Source organism: Bufo bufo, chromosome 11 (genome assembly GCF_905171765.1).
Source record: "Bufo bufo chromosome 11, aBufBuf1.1, whole genome shotgun sequence".
NCBI lineage: Eukaryota > Metazoa > Chordata > Amphibia > Anura > Bufonidae > Bufo > Bufo bufo.
In genome coordinates, this window is record NC_053399.1 from 95,794,635 (window position 1) to 95,803,049 (window position 8,415).

Sequence of the window (8,415 nt, forward strand, 5' to 3'; positions counted from 1 at the left end):
ATATCTCATGTGCCGTTTGCAACTCTAACGGCCTAGACCCCCCGCTCCGTCCTGGACCGTACCTTAACTTAGAGGAAGTGACCACAGAAGAGGTAACAGAGGGGTGGGCTCCTTTAAGAAGGTATGCCCATTTATCCATAGACACAACTAAATGGACATGATTTACATCCACTACTGAACACCAGCGCCACCTTCAGGCAGATGGAGGTCACTGCAGGTTGTTCATAAAGAGCTGGCTGAGCCTTATAAAGCTGGACTTACCTGTTCCCCAATGCTCACTTCTGACACCCTGCGTCCACCGCAGTCTTCGGTCCTGAATGTCAGGTGCTTCCCTTCACAGATCCAGTGTGGAGGGGGGGGGAGAGAATTATAAATCAAAGTCAATCCTGGACAACCCCTTAAAGGAGTTGACCCCATAACAATCCCAATAATCGGGGTCTTGTGGCCCCTAATTAAAAGGAGCAATGGTCACACTTGAGCACTACCACTCTATGTTTTATCGGTGGGGGGTCCAACTCCTGCCACGATAATTTCTTGGAAGAGGGGCGAGAGCTGCGGCCCCATCATATTATACAATCACAGCGCCATTCATGGCATAGTGGCTGCACTCGGTATTACAGGACTGAGCTGCACAAAAGCCATGAGACCGAGTTCACAATGGACAGTTCAGGGGCCCGAGGATGGCAATATATAACCGTCAGCCCTGACAATATCCCTGGGTGCAGCGTTGACATCACATCGACAACACGTGACCACGAAAGCCAACCACTGGCCTCGGTGATGCACTGGAGAGGCCAGTGATCGGCTGTAGCGGTCTCGTGTTGTCAATGTGACGTCACCCAGGAAAACGGAGCGAGATGTGTCAGGTAAGTGATCATCTATTCTATATGACAGGTCAGTCTCCAGAGGAAAATGGACAATCCCTTTAACTCCTGGAAAAACCCCTTTAAAGGGGTCGCCTCACTCCAGTAAATGGCATTTATCATGAAGACGAAGTTAATACAAGGCACTTACTAATGTGTTGTGATTGCCCATGTTGCCTCCTTTTCCGTCACATTATACTCTGCTCGTTTCCACGGTTACGACCACCCTGCAATCCATCAGCGGTGGTCGTGCTTGCACACTATAGGAAAAAGCGCCAGCCTCTCTGTTGGTGAGGAACGTGGGAGCGCACGCAGGCTTGTGCTTTTTCCTGTAGTGTACAAGCACGACCACCGCTGATGGATTATTACAGGGTGGTCGTAACCATGGAAACGAACAGTGTATAATGTGATGGAAAAGGAGGCAACATGGACAATCACAATACATTAGTAAGTGCCTTGTATTAACTTTCTCGACAGCAGGGGTGCACAACCTTTTTTGGCCTGAGGGCCACATTGTCACATCGCTCTATTTAAAGGGGCCGCAAAAAAAAATAAAACATTTTGATCGGCGCTCGTTTGCATCGTCCTATTACACAGGCCAATGTAAAGTGACTGGGGAGGAATGATCGCGATCACAGTCATTCCTCCTTCATTTAGTTATGTTGATTAGGCCTCTTGCACGCGACCGTATGACTTTTTCAGTATTTTGCGGGCCGCAAAAAACGGATCCGCAAAAAATACGGATGACGTCCCTGATAGAACAGTCCTATCCTTGTCCGTTATGCGGGCAATAATAGGACATGTTCTATCTTTGTACGGAAATACGGAAACGGAAGGCATACGGAGTACCTTCCGTTTTTTTTGCGGATCCATTGAAATGAATGGTTCCGTATACGGTCCGTATAGGGAACTCAAAAAATGGAACGTAAACGGGAAAAAAAACACGTTTGTGTGCAAGAGGCCTTATCGGTAGCACATCCCTGACTACACAGAGACGTGCGGCGCGATTTTACCGGGCAGATATCAGGAATGAGCGCTCCTATGGAGACTTGTTCCCAGTAATTGACCTGAATATCTCGCCGTGTATCAGGGGCTTAAAGGGATTTCCCCTGCACCGTTCCTGCAGCATGGCCCCTGAAACCGAAGAGTTAAACTTACCTGCTCCCCGCCGTTTCGGTCCTCCGCACTGCCTCCATCTTCCGGTCCCCACGCTGTTTTCACCTGGCGGTGCACGGCCATCGTCACATGTACCTCTCCAGCCAATGACTGGCTTCCGCGGTGTATATGACCATGGCCATACACTGCCAGGTGTGAACAGCGCAGGGACCGGAAGATGGAGGCAGCGGGGGAAGCACAGAGACCGGAGCGGCGGGGAGCAGGTAAGTAGGGATCTTCTGGTTCTGGGGCCATGCTGCAGGAGCGTGTTAAAAAAATCATTTTTACAGGAAAAAAACGGAAAAGTGGCGACATTTCCTTCCATCCTGCCTGCTATTCATAAATGAGCGCTTTCCTTCACTGCAGAGGACGGCGCTCACCGGTTATTACCGCCTCCTGCCCCCCAGTATCAGGCGCCATGTAATAACCAGTAAGCACTTACTAGTGGGGAAAGCTCTTATTGGTTAACACTTTAATAACCGGGCCTCAACAGACACTTTTAGCGCAAGTGGGGGTTCAAACTGTTGGAACTTTTTTATGTTTTATGTGTTGGAACCAAAATAATTTTTGCAACAATTTTTTACTTGACACATAGGGGGCTTATAATTAATTGTTTAGTTTTATTTGGGGGGAAAAACTGTATTAAACATTTTTAAAAAGCATTTTTTTTTTCAAACTATATGTAGCTCCTTATTCTTTATGCAAACTGACACCAAAAAATATTATTATAATTATTTTTCTATTTTGTGTCAGTTGTTTTGTTATATAATATGTATGGCTTCACGTGAATGGGGCGAGAATGGTGACTGTTTTGGTTGGTGTGGGTGTTTTTTCTTTTATGTATTTTATTATAATTTTTTTATATTTTTTTAACTTAATTTTAAATATATTTCTCCTATTAAATATATATCCCCCAAGAGGTCATAAAAAAACCTTTGGGGGACACTGACACTTTTTGTTGATTTTTCACTTTTTGTTTTTATTTGTATTTTAATAATATTTTATTGTATTATTTTTTTTATAATTAGTTTATTGCTTATTTTTTAAATATATTTTTGCCATATAATATCTCACCCCAAGAGATCATAAAAAGCCTGTTGTGGGACAATGAACACTCTTATATTTTGCAATTTCTCCTTTTTTTATTTTATTTTTTGTATTTTATTATTATTTTTTTTTATATATTTTTTTAAATGTCAATTATTATTTTATATATATATATTTTTTATTTTGCCATATAATATGTCCCCCAAGGGATCATAAAAAGTATTTTGGGGGACAGTGAACACTCTTATATTTAGCAATTTTTCCTTTTTTTGTATTTTATTTTCTTATAATTTTATATTTTTTTCCACATCATATTTTTTTTCTTTAATTTGTGTTTTATAATATATATATATTTTTTATTATTATTATTTTACTTATTTCTTTTTTTAGATATTTTTTCCACATCATTTGTCCCCGAGAGGTCACTGAAAGACCTTTGGGAGACAATAGGAGATTTTTGTTTGCACTATTTCCACAGTTTCTGGGGCAGCCTGCTGCGGGGGCTTTGTACACAGGCAGAGCAGAGTCTCCTGACCCTGCAGCTCTATGCTCCTCTGCCCCCAAGCCGGGTCCTCCCTGCACAGCGCTCGGGGGCCACAAACCTTCTCTCTGGGGGGCCGCGGGTTGTGCCCCCCTGCTTTACACGATGAATGCCACTAACCCCTCTAAGTCACAAGAGATGCCAACCTGGGAGAGCCCTTCACAGGAGGATACTCATGGGCAAGGAAAATGGGAGTGGCCTTTGTCTAGAGGCGTGGTTTACACGTTAGGGCGTGGCCTATTACTAAACGTTGTAGAGATGAAATGCCAAGCTCATTACATACATTCTCAGGGAAGGGGCGTGGCTAGAAATGACTGGGCCCCACAGCAAATTTTTGAATGGGGCCCCCCTCCCCCGGTAATTTTTTAGCGGCCCCTTCCTTTCATGCCGCCCCCATTCCTGTGGCTAGTAAAGATCGCTCTCTCAGACCAGGGCCGGCAGCTGTTCTGTCTATACTGCCACTGTACAGTCGTGGCCAAAAGTTTTGAGAATGACACAAATACTAGTTTTCACAAAGTTTGCTGCTAAACTGCTTTTAGATCTTTGTTTCAGTTGTTTCTGTGATGTAGTGAAATATAATTACACGCACTTCAAGAGTCAGTATTTGCAGTGTTGGCCCTTCTTTTTCAGGACCTCTGCAATCCGACTGGGCATGCCCTCAATCAACTTCTGGGCCAATTCCTGACTGATAGCAACCCATTCTTTCATAATCACTTCTTGGAGTTTGTCAGAATTAGTGGGTTTTTGTTTGTCCACCCGCCTCTTGAGGATTGACCACAAGTTCTCAATGGGGTTAAGATCTGGGGAGTTTCCAGGCCATGGACCCAAAATGTCAACGTTTTGGTCCCCGAGCCACTTAGTTATCACTTTTGCCTTATGGCACGGTGCTCCATCATGCTGGAAAATGCATTGTTCTTCACCAAACTGTTGTTGGATTGTTGGAAGAAGTTGCTGTTGGAGGGTGTTTTGGTGCCATTCTTTATTCATGGCTGTGTTTTTGGGCAAAATTGTGAGTGAGCCCACTCCCTTGGATGAGAAGCAACCCCACACATGAATGGTCTCAGGATGCTTTACTGTTGGCATGACACAGGACTGATGGTAGCGCTCACCTTTTCTTCTCCGGACAAGCCTTTTTCCTGATGCCCCAAACAATCGGAAAGAGGCTTCATCGGAGAATACGACTTTGCCCCAGTCCTCAGCAGTCCATTCACCAGACTTTCTGCAGAAGATCAATCTGTCCCTGATGTTTTTTTTGGAGAGAAGTGGCTTCTTTGTTGCCCTTCTTGACACCAGGCCATCTTCCAAAAGTCTTGGCCTCACTGTGCGTGCAGATGCGCTCACACCTGCCTGCTGCCATTCCTGAGCAAGCTCTGCACTGGTGGCACTCCGATCCCGCAGCTGAATCCTCTTTAGGAGACGATCCTGGCGCTTGCTGGACTTTCTTGGACGCCCTGAAGCCTTCTTAACAAGAATTGAACCTCTTTCCTTGAAGTTCTTGATAATCCTATAAATTGTTGATTGAGGTGCAATCTTAGTAGCCACAATATCCTTGCCTGTGAAGCCATTTTTATGCAACGCAATGATGGCTGCACGCGTTTCTTTGCAGGTCACCATGGTTAACAATGGAAGAACAATGATTTCAAGCATCACCCTCCTTTTAACCCCTTAAGGACTCAGCCCTATTTCACCTTAAGGACTTGGCCATTTTTTGCAAATCTGACCAGTGTCACTTTAAGTGCTGATAACTTTAAAACGCTTTGACTTATCCAGGCCGTTCTGAGATTGTTTTTTCGTCACATATTGTACTTCATGACACTGCTAAAATTGGGTCAAAAAAGTTAATTTTTTTGCATAAAAAAATACCATATTTACCAAAAATTTTGAAAAATTTGCAAAATTTCAAAGTTTCAGTTTCTCTACTTCTGTAATACATAGTAATACCCCCAAAAATTTTGATGACTTTACATTCCCCATATGTCTACTTCATGTTTGTAGCATTTTGGGATTGATATTTTATTTTTTGGGGATGTTATAAGGCTTAGAAGTTTAGAAGCAAATCTTGAAATTTTTCAGAAATTTACAAAAACCAAATTTTTAGGGACCACTACAGGTCTGAAGTCACTTTGCGAGGCTTACATAATAGAAACCGCCCAAAAATGACCCCATTCTATAAACTACACCCCTCAAGGTATTCAAAACTGATTTTACAAGCTTCGTTAACCCTTTAGGTATTGCACAAGAGTTATTGGCAAATGGGGATGAAATTTGAGAATTTCATTTTTTTGCCTAATTTTCCATTTTAACCCATTTTTTCCACTAACAAAGCAAGGGTTAACAGCTAAACAAGACTGTATCTTTATTGCCCTGACTCTGCCGTTTACAGAAACACCCCATATGTGGCCGTAAACTACTGTACGGGCACACAGTAGGGCGTAGAGTGAAAGGTGCGCCGTTTGGTTTTTGGAGGGCTGATTTTTCTGGACTGTTTTTTTGACACCATGTCCCATTTGAAGCCCCCTGATGCACCCCTAGAGTAGAAACTCCATAAAAGTGATCCCATCTAAGAAACTATACCCCTCAAGGTATTCAAAACTGATTTTACAAACTTTGTTAACTCTTTAGGTGTTGCACAAGAGTTATTGGCAAATGGGGATGAAATTTGAGAATTTCATTTTTTTGCCTAATTTTCCATTTTAACCCATTTTTTCCACTAACAAAGCAAGGGTTAACAGCCAAACAAGACTGTATCTTTATTGCCCTGACTCTGCCGTTTACAGAAACACCCCATATGTGGCCGTAAACTACTGTACGGGCACACAGCGGGGCGTAGAGTGAAAGGTGCGCCGTATGGTTTTTGGAAGCCAGATTTTGCTGGACTGTTTTTTTGACACCATGTCCCATTTGAAGCCCCCCTGATGCACCCCTAGAGTAGAAACTCCATAAAAGTGACCCCATCTAAGAAACTACACCCCTCAAGATATTCAAAACTGATTTTACAAACTTTGTTAACCCTTTAGGTGTTGCACAAGATTTAATGGAAAATAGAGATACAATTTCAAAATTTCACTTTTTTGGCAGATTTTCCATTTTAATATTTTTTTTCCAGTAACAAAGCAAGGGTTAACAGCCAAACAAAACTCATTATTTATGGCCCTGATTCTGTAGTTTACAGAAACACCTAATATGTGTTCGTAAACCGCTGTACGGGCACACAGCAGGGCGCAGAAGGAAAGGAATGCCATACGGTTTTTGGAAGGCAGGTTTTGCTGGACTGTTTTTTTTGACACCATGTCCCATTTGAAGCCCCCCTGATGCACCCCTAGAGTAGAAACTCCAAAAAAGTGACCCCATTTTAGAAAGTACCGAATAAGGTGGCAGCTTTGTTGGTACTAGTTTAGGGTACATATGATTTTTGGTTGCTCTATATTACACTTTTTGTGCGGCAAGGTAACAAGAAATAGCTTTTTTGGCACTTTTTTTTTTTTTTGTTATTTACAACATTCATCTGACAGGTTAGATCATGTGGTAATTTTATAGAGCAGGTTGTCACGGACGCGGCGATACCTAATATGTATACAATTTTTTTTATTTATATAAGTTTTATACAATAACTTCCTTTTTAAAACCAAAAAAAGTTTTAGTGTCTCCATAGTCTAAGAGCCATAGTTTTTTCAGTTTTTGGGCGATTATCTTGAGTAGGGTCTCATTTTTTGCGGGATGAGATGACGGTTTAATTGGCACTATTTTGGGGTGCATATGACTTTTTGATCGCTTGTTATTACACTTTTTGTGACGTAAGATGACAAAAAATGGCTTTTTTTACACCGTTTTTATTTTTTACGGTGGTCACCTGAGGGGTTAGATCATGTGATATTCTTATAGAGCCGGTCGATACGGACGCGGCGATACCTAATATGTATACTTTATTTTTATTTATGTAAGTTTTACACAATGATTTCATTTTTGAAACAAAAAAAATCATGTTTTAGTGTTTCTTTAGTCTGAGAGCCATAGTTTTTTCAGTTTTTGGGCGATTATCTTGGGTAAGGTATGATTTTTGCGGGATGAGATGACGGTTTGATTGGTACTATTTTGGCGTACATGTGACTTTTTTGATCACTTTTATTACCTTTTTTGGGAAGTAAGGTGGGCAAAATTTCAATTTTCTCATAGTTTTTATTTTTTTATTTTTATGGTGTTCACCGTGCGGGGAAAGTAACATGACCGTTTTATAGATCAGGTCGTTACGGACGCGGCGATACCTAATATGTGTAGTGTATTTTATTTTTTTAATTTTTATTCAGTGATGAATGTTTTTTTTTTATCTTAACTTTTTTCACTTTTTTTAACTTTTTTTTTGACCCAGACCCACTTGGTTCTGGAAGATCCAGTGGGTCTGATGTCTGTATAATACAGTACAGTACAATATAAATTGTTCTGTACTGTATTTTACTTACACTGAACAGATCTATGCTTTTAGCACAGATCTGTTCAGCACCATGGACAGCAGGACGCCTGAGCAGGCGTCCTGTTGCCATGGGAACCCTCCCCGTCTGCTCAGAACTTCGCAGACGGGGAAGGGTAAGCACGGGGCTGAGGGGGGCTCTCTGGGGGCTCTCTCCCTCTCCATCGGGGGGCTGCAAAGGCACAGCAGCCCCCCGATGGAGAGGGAGGGAGCTCCCTGACCGACGACAGTTAACTTTTTCCATACAGCGGTCCGTACGGACCGCGGTATGGAAAGGGTTAAACGGCTGACATCTGCACAGATGTCAGCCGTTTATACCAGGGTGCCAGCAATGTGCTGGCACC